Source organism: Mizuhopecten yessoensis, unplaced genomic scaffold (genome assembly GCF_002113885.1).
Source record: "Mizuhopecten yessoensis strain PY_sf001 unplaced genomic scaffold, ASM211388v2 scaffold2275, whole genome shotgun sequence".
In the NCBI taxonomy this organism is placed as follows: Eukaryota; Metazoa; Mollusca; class Bivalvia; order Pectinida; family Pectinidae; genus Mizuhopecten; species Mizuhopecten yessoensis.
The window spans coordinates 1,078,459-1,100,874 of NW_018404465.1; positions in this window are offsets into that span (position 1 = coordinate 1,078,459).

The following is a 22,416-nucleotide window of genomic DNA, read 5'->3' on the forward strand; positions in this document are numbered from 1 at the left end:
ACATTAGTTTTTATCTAAATAAACAAGTAATAAAACATGGGTATTGTTTTCACTATATGAAGATGTTCATGTATGGGTTGAAAAACAATTGTCTTTGATTCAAGGAAACACCCTGGTTTCCCCAATGGACGTCTACTTCCGGACAAAAAAATTAAAGGCAATGTGTAGCAAGGGGAAGCAACTCTGTTTACGCACGCATGTGTTTTCAGAGACTTTTTTATGTTTAATTGCAATTTTTGTTTAATGTTGTATGCTAGCATGTGAAAAAAACCTAAAGACAAACAATTGGAAATAGTCATGTACATTCCGGAAATCGACACTATTCTCTAGAAAAATATAATAATAAAAAGAACTCGTTCTTGATCCCTAGTACATGTTTCCGTGTCATTGATTTTCCATGTTTCACTTTTAAAATGAATGAAGATTTAAACGTGCGATCGCTCAGCCAACCTTAAAGCTAATGGTAACAACTGATAAAAGTAAAAAAAAAATCATCGTAAAATCGTATTTCAATTTATTTATCAAACAATGATTAAGAGCTTTGTGGTGTTATTCGATCAAGTAATAAAATGACAGACTGAATGTGGCATGCAATACTATCGAAATTCGTATCACAAAAGGAGGCAAATCAAAGTATTTAGTGATACACACACAGTGTGATAGACACAATCCATTTCATCTCGGATATTGATCACCCAAATGTATTTTGACAACACGTGATATACCGGAAATGATATCCCAATTAAAAGCCTGGTAAGCTTTATGACGTAACTTGTCAAATGTACGACTGATGTCCATCGTGATGATACTAGGATGAAGATGAGGCAAGGTTAACTCAAAATAGTCATTGATATAAATAATTTAAAAATACATTATTTTGTAGATACAATGTTACAGGAAAAGATTTGTTGAGAAAAACTAATATTTTAATGCCAGGACGAATAAAGCTGATTATAATAAAGATTTTCTCTCTTCTAAGTTTCGATGATATATTGGTTGACAAAACCTGCTCTTGTCAACGTGATTGACGTCACAATCAGTAATGACGTCGAATGTAAAATTGGCAAAATTGAAGTTGACATACAATATCGAGATTTGCCAATCAAAGTCACTGTCCGTAGCTCAAGTGATGGGGCTTAAGTCTATAATGATCAACTTCTACGGTGACACCACTGTTGGCGTTTCATGTTCATGATAAGGTTGTCATGTCATCGTATTTTGAAATGACTTAGAAAATTGCTCGATTAAAAAACCTTTACATCTTAACGACTTTCGACGGCTTCACCAAAAGTACAAAAACTTGGTTTCATTACTCTGTCAGTATTCGTTTGATTTCAATTTACTGGCTTAAATCATAGAAAACACCACAAACCTATAATTTTACAATTGTTTAGGTCTAACTGTAATGTACAATTCTATACAAGTATGGTAAGATCGAAATGACATTTTATTGATCACAACCCCCCCTCCAAAAAAACAAAAAACAAAAACACAAAAAAAATCTTTTTTCGTTTCATTGAAACATGCTGCCTTAACTGTTTTATTACATATTATTTAGCAAAGGTAAACAAGAAAAGACAACAAAACGTCAACACACCATGTAACCCTATTGTATTGCTATTAGTAGACAGTAATCATAGAACGCCATGATAATCCTCTTTTTTCTGCAACAGATGCACGAGCGTGTAATACAATAATAATAATAATAATTGGAGGTTCTTATATACCGCTTTATCACAACCTAGTTCGTAGGTCGTCTCAAAGCGGTTCACAAATTATTTTCCGTGGTTATAGGGCCTTTGCAACCAGCCAATAATCAACTCCCTGGGGAGCATACAGCCGGAGCTGCCATTTCGGCGCTAACAGCTAGAATTCAACAATTCTAGCACTGCCCAACCACGTACCCATTTACAGCTGCATAGACTGGAACAAGCGGAGTAAAGTATCTTGCTCAAAGATACAACACAGAGCCGTGCCGTGACTCGAACACGCAACCGTTCGGTCACGAGCTCGGCGTCCTACCACTAGACTACCGTGCCTCCTAATGTTCCAATGTTTCGGAACAAATTGAAGACGAATCGTTTGATAGGGATAACACATGATGACGTCACATTTTTAATGGGATACTTTTCACTACGTAACCGTCATCTGCTCTTATCTGCAAGTCTAAATTACAGTAATATTATTATCAATTGTGTGAACATCAGTATGAAAAGCAACGATGTATCAAATCAACGTCCCTTCATCTTCATCTTAACAGAAAATCTGCAGCTTTAAATAAAGTTAATATAAAGCATCATTTCGATTGGCTAATATCAAAAGTGATTTATTTACAGTTTGATCTTTAGTATCCGTAGCAATGAGAAAGATGTCAGTTCTTTTTCAGGTTGATTGAGTCCAATATATCACTGGCACAATTTCATATTTAAAAATCACACAAATTGCATGGTTTACAGGATCGTTGTAAGAAATTCGTCAATCAAAAAAGATTATAAATATTTTATAAAGACATAAAAAAAATAACATTTAGTTATATGTAAATTTGACTTTAAACGGTATTAAGTGTCTATATATAAAGTAAATAAGACCAAATTTAATTAGCATTAAGCTGTTATAGTCATCTTCCAGAGTACGACCGCACCACCAACGACAGTGCTTTTATCATATACAGATAAACAGTAACAATAATATCATATTTGTTAAAAAATATACAAGTATATGATTTCCATATTAACCCTTCTACTACAGTTTTAAACACTTTCCCCTAGCATTGGTTTCACATGCCCCAGTTTTACTTACTTTGCTCCAGTTTCGAGCTTGCACTTTCGCCTATTGTAAATATAGCGCTTATCACTCCCCGAAAGAATTTGTTTTGGACTAAGAATCACCATCTTAATTTCCCTTCTGCTTAATTATCTGTATATTCATACAGCGTGCAAACTGTAGCACGTGCGTAAACATATATACACATAAAACAAGTGTTTAATCGTCAGGTTATGACAACACCGCGAAATCCATTCGCAATATAAAGTACATTTTTGACATCGTAGTGTTGATCTTGGCTGGACGTACTGAAGACCTACATTCAAAACCCTACCCTAGATTCTGTCGTAGTTGACCAGTTTTGTCAAAGTTACGTTTTTTCTCATCAATTAACAGGTGAGTCCCGTTTCATCAAGGAAAACTGAGCGCACACGTGCTGTTATTATGAAAACGTAACCACCGCGTCGTCACTGTATGCAGTGTAACCAGGGGTACGTCATTCATTCTGCTACACATGTCATGCGTTTTTGGTGATGGCGCAGTCAACTTGGTTCACCATTACAACATTAGCTCACGATAGGCAAGCATGAGAGAAGTAATTAAACGCATTCTGTGTAATGCAGAAAGAGAAATCTCAATTCTAAGGGAAGAAATTAGAGGCTTTGTCGAGTACTTCACTTCAAAAGTATTACCTGCGGATTGAGATACCGGAGTATCTCTTGTCTTCAATACACAGGAGTTATTTGCTTTATTAATTCCACACCAAAGCCACCGTCATATTGTATCAGTGCTGTAAGAATTAACGTTAGAAACGACTTACGTGGGATACCCAGAATAATCCTTTATGTGCTAAGCTGATGGATCATTAAACAAGCAGAAGTCGACCTGCAGCCCTCATGGAAACACTTGGGATCTCTATGTCTTTTTCTTACTTCCCTACTTATTACTTGTGGTAATATCTCCCTAGGTACTGTACCCTTCGTCATATGATATTTGATGCTGCGAGGATGTTTAACCCCATCCAAAAAAACAAGTCATATGGTTCATTTAACAGATTACCAAATCACAAAAGTACCTATATATAACATTGAACACTAGTTGAATCTATATGAGGGATTATTTAAACGATGTCTGAAAATGACATATCTCTTTTATTTTCTTAATTTCTTTTTTAAGGAATACACACTTTTGCACGTAACAACTGTGCATTGCGCTGGACTAGAGATACAAACACCAGTCTGCAATACAACATTGTTAAGTCAGTAAGTTACACGGCCTTGAGCATTCAGCCATCACTAGTATATTATATCTACAGACATACTCGTGATAAACAATGCTATCTGGATAATCTGTAGAAATAACACAGATTTATGGAGTTATTTCTGTTCTGCAGACACGGCGAGTAGTCTGCAATACAACATTGGTGAGGTGTTGGACAGATCTGTTCGTTATCGATTGTGTGTGGTAGACATATTCAGGAACCCAATCCGATCAAATCTATAAGACAACTGTCTATATCGATGAACAGGCGTAGTATACCGCATGATATCACGGGACGTGAAGGATATCTCTTTACACGTTATGTGTATTTACAAAATGTACCTGGGTAAGTGTGTTTTCTGGGATAAACCAGTCCCACAAACACCATTTTAAGTGCGGTATAAGACCTTGTCTATTCGATAACTAATTCTAAAGATTGACTTCATGTATTTTTGTGTGATTTGTTTTTTTAATAAATATACAAGTGTATGTTTTCCATTCCAACCCTCTACTACTGTTTTAAATACATTTCCCCGGCACTAGTTTCCCTTCCGCCCCAGTTTTACTTACCTTTGCTCCATTGCCTTACTTGCACTTTCGCCTGTAGTAAATATAGCGCTTATCACTCAGTGAAAGCTGTGTGTTGGACTAAGCATCACCACATCATTTATACAGCGTGCAAACTGGAGCACGTGCGTAAACATATAAACATATAAATACCATTATGGTAGACAGATTAAGGAACCCAATCCGATCAAATATATAAGAAAGCTGACTATATTGGTGCATAAGACCTTGTCTATTCGATAACTACTTGTAAAGATTAACTTGATGTGTTTTTCGTGTGTTTCTATTTGTGAATATGTATATGAGACACTAGCCTCTGTTTGTTTTAAGGGAAATGAAGATAAAATTACTTTAATCTACATTCAAAATCTATCCATCTTTTAATATGCTTCCAAAAGGATTACATTCAAACCACCGCAACTCGGGGATTGTGAAAGAATACACCTACTGTTACACACTGCATGTTGTAAGTGCCAACTAATGTGGGAACACCTTGCAGAATGGTGAAGCAAAACCGGATACCTATTTAACCGAACTGTTGTCACTATGGTAACAGAAATATTGTATCCTTTACATGCTGTATTTTATTTTCAAAGTCTAAATAATCTGCAAATGCATTGTAATGTACAAGTACGTAAAGATTAAACGTCAGTTTCGTGCAAAGTGGAGGGCACATATACAGCTGGCCTTAAATGTACAGCCGATACTTGATCAAACCCAAGCATTAGAAATAGGAATGTGAACCGCGAGCGGGATGGAAACCTCTGTATATACAATTACAGCAAACAACTCGACGGGAATCCATAGTTATGATTTATACTACTACATTGTCGTACTATGCATACAAGTTGAAGGTACAATAACGTGTTTGTCTGTTACGTTCGTTTTATTGCCAAAAGCCTTTGCTAAAAAATCAATCATTTTCAATTTGTCTGGAAAACTCAGAACAGCGTGGAAACGGCTCATTGTGCATGCAAAATTATGAATGATTTCATAGCGACGCGATTCTTTGCATCGTTTTCTGCAAAACATACAGTTCTGCACTGAAATGAATATTTGCATCTAGAATCGTGTCATTTACAGGCAAACACAACGAACCTGGATATTAATAATGATTAAATTCTGGCTAAAGTAATCACTCTCTCGTAAATGACATATTGTATTGTACTATTTCTGTTTATATTAAACTTTCATGTATTTTAAACTGTAACAAATGTTTTGTAAAGACCCGTTTTCTATCGATAAGTTGTTTTGTATGTTACTGACAGTCATACCGATAAAAGTTTCGGCTGTTTATCTTTATCAATCTATTTTCTTTGTCATGATGATCGTAGTACAGTCTAAGAATTTTCTTCAACCTGAAACACGCATTATTCGTGGTGGCTTTTCATGCAATGACTTCATATCCATGCTGCCGAGATCTTTTCTGGGTTTAACGGTTTAAAGAGAGAAATAATCACTTTTTATCGCATCGTTATAAAATCATTTATAATTTTTTGGTCCAAAATGAGTTCTTTTCTTGGTAAACGAGTGTTGTTAGGTGGTGCAGTTAATACCGCACTCGTCTGTTACCAAGACGACCGGGTTTAATTCCCCGTGAGGAAGTTAAAGGTATGGGGTCACGTGAACGATTACGCGGGGTTTTTCCGACTACTCCATTTTCTTCCCACACTTATGGCTCCATTCTCTCTACCATCCGGACAACAAGTGTGGTACATATAAGTGTATAGGGCTTGTTGTAAAATAAATAAAGTATAATTTAACAACAAAAACTTTAACTCAAATCTGTATTAGAAGACTATACAAGATACGTCCTCGATAGCTAATCCAGAAATTAGCAACCTATGAAAGAAAAGTTTTGAGATTTCAGTTTAGGCAAAAAATATAATTCACATTTAAAGAGATTTTGTTTCTATAACCTGAACATGGTCAACCCTGGAATGATCATTGTGACGTCACTACCATTGTGACATCATACAAATAACTTTGGCGATAGCTTATCGATACCCGATATTGGCTGTTCCATGCATTGTAAAGTTACTTTGGACCCCGAATATAAGAAAAATAAGAAGTGTATATAGGTCAAAAATACATCTATACCGATCTCTGTTAGCTTTGTCGGCAATCCTATTAGCTTTATACGACTATAACGCAGCAAATGATGCAGTTAAATGCTGGAATAAAATTGGCCGAGTGTAAGATGAAAAGATGGTCGTTAAACGATGGATTTCCTTTATTTTGCAGCAATATCTCACGATAAAGTATTACAATCAGACTCGATAATTGCAACAATGAAAGAAAAAAACCTGCACTTTACTTAAGCCAGTTGTAATGCTAGCATTGTAGCCGACCGAACTGCTTTCACTTTTATTGACGTGACCTCTTGTATCCACACATAGAAATCTCATAGCCCTGTAACAATTTCACTGAATATTGAGAAACAAGTGAATGCTATTGCCTAATCATACTACCACCGATACTGGAACATCGACTGTATCCGGAAGTTTGTAGCTGGATTGCAATATTTTGGTGCATTCACTTGTTACCTCTCAATCGGACTACGGTAAAGCGTATCAAAATGCTATAAAACTGCCTCCTTTATTGCATTCTCTGTATTAAGTCAATCCCCCTTCATTACATTACGATAAAACGTGATAATGCTGGGGGAAACAGTGGAAACAAATCCTAAAGTAAATATAGATCTTGATGATTTGTCCGTCATCGGTAAATGATACAAAGTACATCAGGATGTCGTGCTGACACATCTAACGTTCCGTATGACGTCAACATGAAACAGACACCACGCTGTAATGGAGTTAGGGAAAGGCCTGCTGTCATGTCTGCTCTGATAAGTGTCGTCACTGGTACAATTAATCACAGGCACCTGTTAACAATAATGAGCAATTAGTACGGGTTATTTTAGGATATGATGTATGACAAGTGTGTCCTGATGACAAAGAAATCATTTCACATGATCAATTAAAGTAGGTAGATGATGTCCCTGGGGGTCTGTGGACTTCGGAACCTTTCCGGAGACCTGCGGTGTTCCGAAAGCCGTAAATTGAAGGTAAGATAGCATGACGTTGTTGACAGGGAGTAAAGTGTTACTTGTCACTGCAGTGCAGTAACAAAGTACCAAAGTACCAAAGGTACCAAAGTAACAAAGTAACAAAGTACCAAAGTAACAAAGTACCAAAGTACCAAAGTACCAAAGTAACAAAGTACCAAAGTAACAAAGTAACAAAGTAATAAAATGTATATTTGTGTTAAGTGGAAAACACTTTTTATGCTTTTAACTAAAAACAATCAAGGTTCACTGTAAAAATCGAAATATACGTGGCATAAAATGGTTAAAGCATGGGCTACATAAATGTAGTGTGTAACTATTTTTGCTGCTGCTCGTCATCCTCAACATTTCAATCTGCTACAATATCACAGTTGTGCTAGTGAGACACCGGCTTCTCTCAATTCGATGTAACGGTTATCGTCTACCCTGACAGATATCAGACGTGATGTCTGTAACGGTTATCGTCTACCCTGACAGATATCAGGCGTGATGTCTGTAACGGTTATCGTCTACCCTGACAGATATTAGACGTGATGTCTGTAACGGTTATCGTCTACCCTGACAGCTATCAGACGTGATATCTGTATCGGTTATCGTCTACCCTGATAGATATCAGACGTGATATCTGTAACGGTTATCGTCTACCCTGACCGATATTAGACGTGATGTCTGTAACGGTTATCGGCTACCCTGACAGATATCAGACGTGATATCTGTAACGGTTATCGTCTACCCTGACAGATATCAGACGTGATATCTGTAACGTTTATCGTCTACCCTGATAGATATCAGACGTGATATCTGTATCGGTTATCGTCTACCCTGATAGATATCAGACGTGATGTCTGTAACGGTTATCGTCTACCCTGACAGTTATCAGACGTGATATCTGTAACGGTTATCGTCTAGCCTGACAGATATCAAACGTGATTTCTGTAACGGGTATCGTCTACCCTGACAGATATCAGACGTGATATCTGTAACGGTTATCGTCTACCCTGACAGATATCAAACGTGATTTCTGTAACGGTTATCGTCTACCCTGACAGATATCAGACGTGATGTCTGTAACGGTTATCGTCTACCCTGACAGATATCGGACGTGATATATGCCACAGTGGGGAAGATATCTCTTTCATTACTGACCAATCTCCAGGGAACTTTCCTGGTATATTCTCTTTATGCAGATGAAGCCCCGATAGCATAACAGGCTGTCCTGGAACATATTTGCAACATACATTACATTGTTTCATAAAATTCAGGTTTGACAACAGATTTTGTACACAAATCTTACTAAATATCAGCAGAAAAGGTTAGAATCGCTTTAAGTAGCAATTTCAGACTGGCACGCAACTTTCTTGTAAAGTGTGAGGTCATTACAAAATGGTGCAAAAGAATTTCCTCATTTTATTTAAATATAAACATTTTAGTCGTAAATCATATAAATGTAACAAATTAAAACTAAAATGTTTTTCGGTTGTGTAAATAAGCATATGCACAGTGAACAAAGGCTCGACGGATTGATACTTGTTTGAAATATATATCACCGGTTCGTGGTTCAGCGAAATAACAGTCCGATGAAAGCTATACTTAGTTACTTCAACATCTGGAAACATGGAAGATATTCCGGATCCATTATGTCTTATTAAACAACAAAGCGATGCTTGAAAGGGATACTGACAAACTTGTTACACCGTGGGTGCAGATTTAAATTCCCTATTCTGTAAAGTAAACAATGGCGGCTTCGTCTGGAATATTGGACGGAGTTATCACCAGAGCAGTGAGTGTATACATACATAATGAACATTATAAATGAAAAAGAATGTTAGGACTAATTGGAACTTTGTTATCCTAGCAACCACGGCTACCATTGTTACCATCGTAGCAACCCGCTCCGATTAAGCAGTGGAACGGCTGGTTCGCCCGTTGAAAGTATAATCTGACCGGGTGGGGCGTCCTGATTGGTTTCCTCGGCAGTATGTGTCAGTGAGGTAGCACTATAAAGTCCGCATCAGTTCCGCGCTATCATAAGGACACAAACACAAACATATTGCAGCCTCCTAAAACACACATGCATACACTACACGCATGCATCTAGCACACAGGGGAGGCCGTCCTTAAATGACCATAGCTGTTGATAGGACGTTAAACAATACTTAACCAAACTAAACCAAACCGACTGTTTTCCTTCATAAATCAATCAAGCATTGCTAATATGTCAATATAAGGATTTCCTGTCGGTTGGTCTCCTTACACACCCATTTTCGAAGACCTTAGCTGTTGCCAGGACGATAAACGTTAGACAATCAAATTGCTATATGAGTACAGCACCCGGTCACGCTTCTTACATTTTATTCAGGTATGGAGACGGATGCCAAATACAAGAAAGACACAATGGCCGTTCGTGTAGATATACAGTTAGTCATTGTGTGGCCAGTGATATAACGTAGAAGACTAACACGGTTATGCAGGCTGTCTCACATTAACTTTCATCCTCCGATTCCAGTAATCTCGCTATTTCACCCGTGGAATATGTACACGCTACATTGTGGATGATACAAGCAGATTAGTTTGATCTTTTAATGTGCATACAAATGATCACACGGCAGCGAAACGGTAATATTGACCAACTTTATAGTCGGTTTTCGCTCTTTTGTAATCCTCAAATGACATCAGGTATCAGCCTAGCGATCGGTCAGTGTTTTCTTTACCTGAAACTTATCAAATAGCTAGCAGGGAAATAGGTAATTTAAGTGAGCGTGACTCCTGGATACTCCAGGATGCACATTACTCGTCTCTCACAATGTGAGGTTTCCTTTTTCTATTGACAGTAGACAAACGAATTCCTTTTGCAGAAATTGGGAATGCTTTGGTTTGAATTGTGTTAAAATAACGACGTCTATCCAAGTGAAAATATTGAATCGGCTGACATGTTCACCGACTTTTCTGAGAAAAAAAGTCACCTAGATATTAAGAATATTATTTATGATCAAGGTTTTGATCACATTTACTTGTTTCTAGGAAATGAAGCTCAATATTTTTAAATGGAAAATGAGATCATTTTTCAACAGCAATATCCGTTTTGTTTGAAGTAGTACCTTTTTGTAGAAAAAGAATTAGGCGCTGTCCCATGGGAGTTCGCTACATTTACCATCGATCAACGGAAAACAAATCGATGCTGTTACGGAAGCAATACAAATGACGTCATAACTGTTACAGATCGATTTTTACTAGCATCACTCTTCGGATAAAATATAATTTGATGTTTTGAAACAGAAATAGTTCTGTTATAAATCGAATGTTAACTTGTAGTATAGCTTAACCATTTATACATGTCTATACAATTTCGAGACATAACTTTTCGGGGGGGGGGGGGGGGGGGGGGCGAAAGACAACTAAACTTATTTCATTAAAATAACTTATTTAATTTGATTGTGTACGTATGGTCTTGCTTAACTCCTTTATCTCAAAATACCTTTTTATTTCATGTTTCGGGGATATTTCTATTACCGCGGAGGGAGGGAGGGTGCACAATAAAACACCTTGATGTGTAGCCCACTATTTGTTTTCGAGTGTAACACAGCTATAATGTTTTATCCAATGATATGATGATAATGTCGCGTCCGAGAGGATCGATAAAAGTTAATTGAATAATACATTTTATTACTTGGAGTTCTACTTTCCCATCTGCATTAACATTAAGGAGGGCGAGAAATGAACATTTTAATAGTGAGACGTGAGTCTGTTTTATAACCCCATTTATCTTAAACTAATCACGTGTTAATATCTATTTTTACACGATTCGAAACATTTCTGTCTTAAAAATAACACGTTACGTATTCTGTCCATTCGACGTTTATATTGTTTCAAGCTTCAGTGATATTTACACGGTTTTTTTCTCTAATAAATAACATTTTATGATTTTCCTGATTTATTATGAGATAAATGAGGAACCAATGGGAAGTCTGGTTGTGAAATGTAAAGCTCTATTTCTCTTGAGATCTCATAAATAGAATTTCACGTTGACGTATTACTTCTAGGATTCAAGGGCTCGTACATTAAAACCGCGGTCACTTCTTACGGTCTCGCACGGATACGTAGTTGACCGTAGTGGGATATGACCGTAGTTGACTGTAGGAGACCGTAGGTGACCTTAGTTAAACGCGTTAAACGTTGTAAGGCGTAGTTCAACGTAGTTATAAACTTAACATTATTTAACCCTAGTTGACCCTAGTTGACCCTAGTGAACCGTACTTAACACTACTCTGAACGTACTTCAAACGTAGTCTAACCCTAGTAGGTATCCCTACTTGACTCTACTTGACCGTAGTGTTAACCGTAGTGCCATGTTACAACGGTCAACTACGGTAAACACTACGGTCAAGTAGGGTCAATTACGGTCAACTATGGTCAACTACGTTCAAACTACGTTCACAGTAGGGTATTGGTATCCAAACTAACGGTAGAGATATTTTGAACATGTTGAACATTTGTGGGCTAACCACGGCTAAATAATTGGTGACTTGAAGTTCAAACTACGTTTATAACTTCGTGGAACTACGTCAAACTACGTTTTGTTACAGTTAACTAAAGTCACCTACGGTCTACTACGGTCTACTACAGTCAACAACGGTCATCCCCCACTACGGTCAGCTACAGTCAATTAAGGTCATTCCCCACTACGGTCAACTACGTGTTTGACCGTAAGATGTGACCGCGGTATAAAACAGTGTCGCCCGCGAACAGTTTAAAGGGTTCACACAAGTTCAACACTAGTGACAACTGTCTAGATTCATAAGGGTTACTGGCATATTAGAGCGCTACAGGCGACTGCTTTTGACAACCAGAAGTTTACAAGCCAAACCGGTGATGCAGAACAGGAACAACCGCGGACTTTTGACCCCATATAAATCCGCCATCACATATTAAAATCTACTGAAACTATATATTTTCCAAAGCGAAATATCTAAATTTTATTCAATAACAGAAATGTCAAAATTTACACTTTTAAATTACTCATAGGTACTGTATTTAACCGTTACGAATTTGAGGTAGCGATTACAATCTTATGAATCACTTGCTGATTGGCCGATTAAGTTGTGTGAGTACTTACATTTTTAGCCTAAGTGTTATTCAAAACCTAGTTGCGAGGAATGAAATCTTTAGTTCTACAAAATTCGAAACATAGCATGTCTGAATATAATCTAAGAATCCCGAATTAACTTTGTTTAGCCTGTATTCAGTCGTGTCTCATGTCTAGCTTTCCTCTGTGCTTTAATTTCAGTTTGGTGGCACGAATTGTACTCCTCAGTGGCGATTCTTTCCTAGTTGTGTCTCAACAGCGATTGTTTCAATTAAGGACAGCTCTTTGTGAATAAGACTTAATTAATCTGATACACACCTAGTTATTCTGCCACAATTTACCCAGTACAAATGTAAACGTCGTACAGAGATTGGAGGAGGCGAACAAAGGATTAGTACCGCAAAAATCTGTATTATAATAAATGCTTAACGGCCCGGCCCATCAACACACGAGAGGCCATAAGGGCCAACAAATGGTCGACAAAAACAAATGCAAAATGAAAACATCAAACAAACTTAAAGATAAAAGACAAACGTCAATTTGTTTTAAAAAAGAGATTAAAGACATGTAATGTTATTATAGAAATGTTATCGAGTTAGCTGAATGTCGACACAATCTAATTACAAGTGTTTTACTGTAAATGGTTCCTGACACGCTATGCATTGAGGCTGGACTTCATGTTTCAGTAAATAACGATGGGTAATGAGTAAATTACCCTTCCGGAGACGGTAAAGTGAGTTGGTAAAATGAAATTACATTTAAGTTATACGTCTGTTTGTACAAAGTGATTGTTTGTTTACGTGGGGTTTAATATCCTAAAACAGATAAGGTGATAAGAAGAAATGTGCCTAAGGGGACGCCGCCGAAAAGGAAGGGTCGGAAATTGACAAACGAAATAACCAAGACCCCATATGTTGTCATTGTTTCCTATGAGCAGCAGACACAGAACAACAACATCACTCCGACCCCTGTTTATACAGAGGCACTCCTCCGATAACGAATAACAGGAAGCATTCAGCCTATTCCTTTCTCCAGGAACCTTATATCTATCTATATGTTACACTACACACAGACCAAAATGGCGTCAATGCGGAGGGAGTATAAAGATATAATCGTCGTTATTCATAATACAAGTAAATGTGTAATGGCATTTAGGAAATTGTAGGATTACAACAGGATTGGAGAGAGGTTAGCTGTACTGGTAACTTTATATACCTATTTACCATACCTGATCGGTATGTATGGACATGTTAAGATGAAGGATGATTAAACGCAAAGTTTGGGAAATATCATATTTTTAGGAATATTTTTTGTAGCTCGTTGTTAAATTTACCTTTAATTTTGTACAATAAGTTTTAGTTTGAAATTTAACATTTTTAACACAACACTGCTTGCTATTATTTTCAATTTCAACAAATTTTATTGACAATTAAGAATGTTACGCTGTCAAAAGGATACGACAACAGGCTTATTCCGTCTTTGCGTATTGCAGAGTTATCTTCTCTTGAGAGCAGGGATTGATTGTTACGTCATTTGTTTGAGAGAGTAACGTCATCAATTTTTGAGAAACGACGTAATTTTCTCACACGAACCAATGACGTAACAATCAATACCGCTCTCAAGAGAAGATAACTCTGCAATACGCAAAAACGGAATAGCCTATATAAATCCTCTCCATAGGTGATAGAGATATGGACATAATCGATTGATATCATAATTATAAAGATTTTGCTTCCTGTCAATAATTAATCATTGGAAACGGGTAACATATTTGGCGCTAGAATCATTGTTTAGACAATATGCGACCAAAACATTAAATTTACAGTACTGCACATTTCCAGACCTCATGAAGCTGATGTAAAATAGTATGATATATACATAACTTTTTAGTAACGGATATAATATGAGTATGTACGAATTGAACCGATGATTTAATTTCTCGTACATGTAAAATTTAATAAACATACGTTTTATTTTGTATTAGTATATTTGTCTATCTATCATACTTGGTAATTAGGGTCTGCACATTTTGGTATAGAGAAAGGTTGTAGGTATATAAAGTCCGTGGATAGTTATATATAATGATATAGTCACAAATTAAATTGCTTAGAATTCCGATTATATTTCTTCTAGATATTGTCTATAGTTTTACTGCAATTTATGTACTTAAATATACTGCTTGCTTTTTTTGTGGTAGACAAATGTGTTCTTACAAAGTTCGTATATTCTCTTGTCGAATCGGCCGTCAAACATGTCACGAGGACAATATGACATTCAAGGTTTTTTTTAAACATTTCACACGGGTTGTAAAAAAGTGACAAAATTATGTGACGTCTTAATTTCGTAAGGTTTTTAGTCCTTGAAATAATTTAGGTCATTTAATTTCAAGAGTTTAGATGCGCATGGCAACTTGTCAGCCCAACAACAAATCAGCATCTGTGAGTTTGGTAACGCGGGAAATATCTCCCTGTCATTTTTCTACCGACTCATTTCATTTAAAGTTGAACGTTAAACGATGAGTTACAAGTACCAATTCCAAAGGTGCCTACTGTAGTCGAAAACAGAACAGTAAGTCTTCTTTTCATGGCGAAGCGCTTAGCATAATGGCCAAACAATGTTTTTAATGTAAGAAATTGCAGAACCGTATAATAAAAATGGATGAAATTACAATTAAACATATCGGCCATTTTCGGCAAACATCGGAAACAAATTTGTTTTGAATGGCTGTATTAAGGGGTTTTCGTAACAGGGATGCCTCTCTTAGCTTAACCTGTGACGGATTCCTCAGGGTAGGATAACATGCTCCTAAGATTATTTGTCTTATGCTATTAAGTCTGAGGTATTTATATAAGTAGCCATTGATTTGATGTAATTCCTTCATCAATCATAAGTGTTTCACAAAGACGAAACAGGATAGCGAAATCTTATAAAATGATATGTATGATACTGACTTACTGTATTTACTAAATATAGATACAACGTCTAATCAGAATTAGGAACTGATACACAGACATACTGTTGGAAAAGCATATAACTCAAATATATAATACGGAGTTTATACAATTGAGTACGATTGTTAGGTAGGGAAAATATTGTCAAATCCATACCGATAGCAACATCCCTGCCCCTCCTTCCATTGTTGTATTAATGTCGTAATCGATTCAGCATTCAAAAGCTTGCTTTGATTATGAGGACGTCCGTGATTGATGTCGACTGCTGACAACACAGGGTTTCCGTGATTGATGTCGACTGCTGACAACACAGGGTTTCTGTGATTGATGTCGACTGCTGACAACACAGGGTTTCCGTGATTGATGTCGACTGCTGACAACACAGGGTTTCTGTGATTGATGTCGACTGCTGACAACACAGCGTTTCTGTGATTGATGTCGACTGCTGACAGCAAAGCGTTTCTGTGATTGATGTCGCCTGCTGACAACACAGGGTTTCCGTGATTGATGTCGACTGCTGACAACACAGGGTTTCTAAAGATGCAGTTTGATGAAGACTATTTGTATTGTTGCCATCAGGATCTCGAGGAGAAATATTATAAATCTTTGTGTGATATGAAGGTCGAATGTTTTTCAATATGGTCAATAATGTTCCTTGTAATTTTGTTGTCACTATCCTATTTCTCGAAATAAAATCTGTAAGTTACTTGATATTACCTAGATAAACATTGCCTCGGAAATACCTAATTTGAAAACCCCTTTGGTGAAATAACCCAATCCTACACACCTGAACATAAAAGAATCTTATATTCCACACCATTCTGTGTTTGTACAAAGCCATTCCACACCATTCTGTGTTTGTACAAAGCCGTTCAATACCATTCTGTGTTTTGTACAAAGCCATTCCACACCATTCTGTCTTTTGAACAAAGCCATTCCACACCATTCTGTGTTTTAAACAAAGCCATTCCACATCATTCTGTGTTTTGAACAAAGCCATTCCCCACCATTCTGTGTTTTGAACAAAGCCGTTCCACGCCATTATGTGTTATGTACAAAGCCGTTCCACATCATTCTGTGTTTGTACAAAGCCGTTCCACACCCTTCTGTGTTTTGTACAAAGCCGTTTCACACCATTCTGTGTTCTGTACAAAGCCGTTCCACACCATTCTGTGTTTTGAACAAAGCCGTTCCACGCCATTATGTGTTTTGTACAAAGCCGTTCCACATCATTCTGTGTTTGTACAAAGCCGTTCCACACCATTCTGTGTTTTGTACAAAGCCGTTTCACACCATTCTGTGTTCTGTACAAAGCCGTTCCACACCATTCTGTGTTTTGTACAAAGCCGTTCCAAACCATTCTGTGTTTGTACAAAGCCGTTCCACATCATTCTGTGTTTGTACAAAGCCGTTCCACATCATTCTGTGTTTGTACAAAGCCGTTCCACACCATTCTGAGTTTTGTACAAAGCCGTTTCACACCATTCTGTTTTCTGTACAAAGCCGTTCCACACCATTCTGTGTTTGTACAAAGCCGTTCCAAACCATTCTGTGTTTGTACAAAGCCGTTCCACACCATTCTGTGTTTTGTACAAAGCCGTTCCAAACCATTCTGTGTTTGTACAAAGCCGTTCCAAACCATTCTGTGTTTGTACAAAGCCGTTCCACACCATTCTGTGTTTGTACAAATCCGTTCCACACCATTCTGTGTTTTGTACAAAGCCGTTCCAAACCATTCTGTGTTTGTACAAAGCCGTTCCACACCATTCTGTGTTTGTACAAAGCTGTTCCACACCATTCTGTGTTTGTACAAAGCTGTTCCACACCATTCTGTGTTTGTACAAAGCCGTTCCAAACCATTCTGTGTTTGTACAAAGCCGTTCCACATCATTCTGTGTTTGTACAAAGCCGTTCCACATCATTCTGTGTTTGTACAAAGCCGTTCCACATCATTCTGTGTTTGTACAAAGCCGTTCCACATCATTCTGTGTTTGTACAAAGCCGTTCCACATCATTCTGTGTTTGTACAAAGCCGTTCCACATCATTCTGTGTTTGTACAAAGCCGTTCCACACCATTCTGAGTTTTGTACAAAGCCGTTTCACACCATTCTGTTTTCTGTACAAAGCCGTTCCACACCATTCTGTGTTTGTACAAAGCCGTTACACACCATTCTGTGTTTGTACAAAGCCGTTACACACCATTCTGTGTTTGTACAAAGCCGTTCCACACCATTCTGTGTTTTGTACAAAGCCATTCCACACCATTCTGTCTTTTGAACAAAGCCATTCCACACCATTCTGTGTTTGTACAAATCCGTTCCACACCATTCTGTGTTTGTACAAAGCCGTTCCACACCATTCTGTGTTTTGAACAAAGCCATTCCACACCATTCTGTGTTTGTACAAAGCCGTTCCACACCATTCTGTGTTTGTACAAAGCCGTTCCACATCATTCTGTGTGTTGTAGACTGCCTTTCATCAGGAATTGAACAACCAGTTTATTTCTTAACAGTTGTTTGTTTGTTTGTTTGAAGTTTAACGTTTTTGCAAAATATTAAACATTTGCCGACAGAGGAAACCGGCGAAAAGAAAGAGGAGGAGAGTAAGAAAAGAATGTATAGATCCAAAGTATCGGAACGTGTGCAGATGATCCAAGTTAGTTTCTTTAGTGTCTCCATCCAATAGGACACAGGGGAAACCCAGATTCTGGAGTGAGTGCAATTCTATCACCCGACTGTTTTGATAACATGCCGCGGGGTATATTAATCCTCTCTCTGTACCGGAACTGCACAGGTTTCCTCCATGATACACCAAAAAATAAAAGTCATGCGTTCTCTTGTTAAACAAGTTATTCTCCGTTTAAAATTTACACAGTACAATTTGTACATGTATCTAAATATCTTTTAGATAAAAATCTTAAATTGTAATCTTGAACTAGTTCCTCGCCAATGCTCTTTCTGTAATACGGCGACGGGGTTCAGAGGGCACCCGGATTAGGACGTATAAATTCAAGATATTTTTTCATCCCGAGATTATTTATGCATAAACCCAACAAAGAATTATTTATGCATCGAACTTGTATGATAATTGATTTTAAAGAATTCTAAATTAACTGGAAGAGATTGATTTTAGATCGACATTTACGAGAGGCAGGGCATCGTAAGTATGTGTCTATCACACGGATGAGTTGCGGTTATCTGTAACACTATAATTACTCTCGGGATTTATTTCTTAAATTATGTCTGGCGCATCCATGACATCCAGACTGCAACTATCGAGCTATTTTTGGGAGAGGAATTTATGTTTTCACATCACTTCGTATTTTGTGATTTTACATGCTTTTCTTTTAACTTTGAGTCTCCTCTTTTCTTTTCTATTTTTGTCTTGTTTTTTGTCTTTTTCTTTGTTTTAGCTTCCACTTTTACTGTTGTTGTCTTTTCTTTGTTATTTGTACCTTCGACTACCGATCTATTCTCGATCAGGAAGCTGATTATGTTAAGATAAATCGATGTTTTTTATTATGCTCATTTGTGTGCCTTGTTTTTTTGTTGTCAACCCATTGCTTACTATGAGGACGTGACATTTCTGAGACTTTCATATATATCAAATGGCGATTGTCTCTGGTGGAACAGCAGACGCTCACCCTCCTGATTTTTTCTCTCTCATAAAACCCTATTCATTCTCAAGCAGAAATTCTGTGCTAAAGCCAACTTTCCTCTAACTCCCCTAAATCATTAGACACTATCAAAAATCAAAACGTCATACATAAACATTTTAAACGGCATTTGGCATAAAGTATCTCCGATCGTTCCAAATCACTGACAAAATTTTGTTATTCTATAGGAAACAGGCAAAAAACGTTTGAGCATAAAAAAGGTTTAATTAACACATAACACGGTATTTGTTTACGACGTCTTTTTTTATATTTGTCGTTTAGACGTTTTGCAGTCCGCTTCAGATATCACAGTGAATAGCATTGGATCAATCATTCACGTGATTAAGACTGTTATAGTGCTGTTACATCAACTTTGGTTTAATGACTATGCACTCGTAATACGAAGCAAACATCTGAAAAGTACATATTTTATCCCTGCATTGATGACTTCATTTTTGGACGGTATGCAAATTAACCGCTTTTGTTATAAAGATGTAGCTTACTTCCGTTTAACATTTCTTAATACACTGTTTTAGCCATATTTTAATTAAATTTATATGTAGGATTATTTGATATGTTTATTACGTGGTGCAAACTACTCTCGAATACACACAAATATCTTCCAAAATAGAAGTCGTTAAAAGGTTTCAAAGATGTAAGATGTTTTCGCGCAGCCCCAACAAATGTCGATCAATGTAGAAGGAATAAAATAGACTGGTTAACCATATGAACGTAGGGAACGCTGTGATACACCGAGTACTAAACAGTGTCAGATGACTTTAATGCGTCAAAGCTTCATATTTTGTTGACATTTGAGACCCCCTGAGAAACCAATTAGACCTAGCACGGTACCTGTCATCATTGTTTCAGATCGAAAATTACTTATTAACAACTAAAGCAACAGCGTAAGTGTCTAAGAGTGTGGGACTATTATCTAATGACCTGTGCATTACAAAGGTTTATAGAAGGGGTAATAACACAATGTTCTGAATATGAAAAAATATGTTTATGTTTTATTCCTAACGGTAGTGTACAAGCAATGTCCGAGGAGAAGGGTCATACTATTTAAAGAATGAACATGATTATTTTTGGGTAACACAATATATAACAAAACAACGGTGAGCACTTTTGTGCATATAAAGCGTGTAGGCACGCATGTGCAAACAGAAGTTCCGGTATATAAAGTATAACCCCAAAAAATAATCATGGTTATTCTTTATAATTTAATTCATTAAGGCAGACATCGTTATTGATTATTTATTCATTTATAATAAAAACAAAACAATTCTGCACAAAACACAACACTGCGATGTAATTGTATCGCCGAGTAACTTCAACCAATAAGAAGTTAGAATTACATTTACTGCGCCTATCATGGCTGTATATGACGTCACTTTTGTGTTGTCCTCTTTTTCAAGGTTGAAGCGATATAACGAGAAAACCCTTATCAATGAAGAAATAGCCAAAATAAAATTGTTTTATGGATCGCATGACTGTTAACTACACAAAATTTGTTGAATGACAGTCAGTCAACTCTTTTCTTAGAAAAAGTATGCTGTATTTACGGGAAGATGATACCAAAACAGTATCCTGTGTAGTAAGGGAAGAGGACAAACGATACCAAAACAGTATCCTGTGTAGTAAGGGAAGAGGCCAAACAATACCAAAACAGTATCCTGTGTAGTAAGGGAAGAGGCCAAACAATACCAAAACAGTATCGTGTGTAGTAAGGGAAGAGGGCAAACGATACCAAAACAGTATCCTGTGTAGTAAGGGAAGAGGGCAAATGGTCCCAAAACAATATCCTGTGTAGTAAGGGAAGAGGCCAAACAATACCAAAACAGTATCCTGTGTAGTAAGGGAAGAGGACAAACAATACCAAAACAGTATCCTGTGTAGTAAGGGAAGAGGACAAACAATACCAAAACAGTATCCTGTGTAGTAAGGGAAGAGGGCAAATGAGACCAAAACAGTATCCTGTGTAGTAAGGGAAGAGGGCAAACGATACGAAACCAATATCCTGTGTAGTAAGGGAAGAGGGCAAATAGTACCAAAACAATATCCTGTGTAGTAAGGGAAGAGGGCAAACGACACCAAAACAGTATCCTGTGTAGTAAGGGAAGAGGGCAAACAACACCAAAACAGTATCCTGTGTAGTAAGGGAAGATGCCAAACAATACCAAAACAGTATCCTGTGTAGTAAGGGAAGAGGGCAAACGATACCAAAACAGTATCCTGTGTAGTAAGGGAAGAGGGCAAATGAGACCAAAACAGTATCCTGTGTAGTAAGGGAAGAGGGCAAATGGTACTAAAACAATTTCTTGTGTAGTAAGGGAAGAGGGCAAACGACACCAAAACAGTATCCTGTGTAGTAAGGGAAGAGGGCAAATGAGACCAAAACAGTATCCTGTGTAGAAGAGGACAAACAATACAAAAAAAGAACAAAATGTTGCCCACCTTATATAAGACACGAAGAGTTGATAGTCAGGAGGTCAATGAAGAACCAGAAATGGATCGGCTGTCTCCGTATGAACACTTGGGATATATTTCTTTACTTTTTGGACTTCCCTACTCTTTCCTTTCGGCGGAAGGGCCGCGATAGCTTAGTGGTTAAGGCGTCTGACATTCTGCTACTACTAGCCCTCCACCACTGGGTCGCGGGTTCGAGGCCTACGGTGGGCAGTCGCCAGGTACTGGCCGTATGTCGGTTGTTTTTCTCCGGGAACTCCGGCTTTCCTCCGACACCGAAACCTGGCTCGTCCTTAAATTACCATAGCTATTCACAGGACGCAAAACACAAACAAACCAAACCTATCTTGTCGGCAGGGTCTCCCTGTGACCAACGAAATCTTTTTGCTACAAAATTTATAAATGCGTAAAACAGTGCATTCAAGTCGGAGGCGTGCTTGGCGCACCTCTTCTCTTCTTCTCTCGTTATAAACACGAAACCGTACAGAAATAGCTTTCTTATACAATGCCATTTATACTCAATACAACGATTGAAAAACAACCGTAGGCAAGTTATACAAATAAACCCTTGAATAAAAAGCTTATACCCCTTGTTAACTT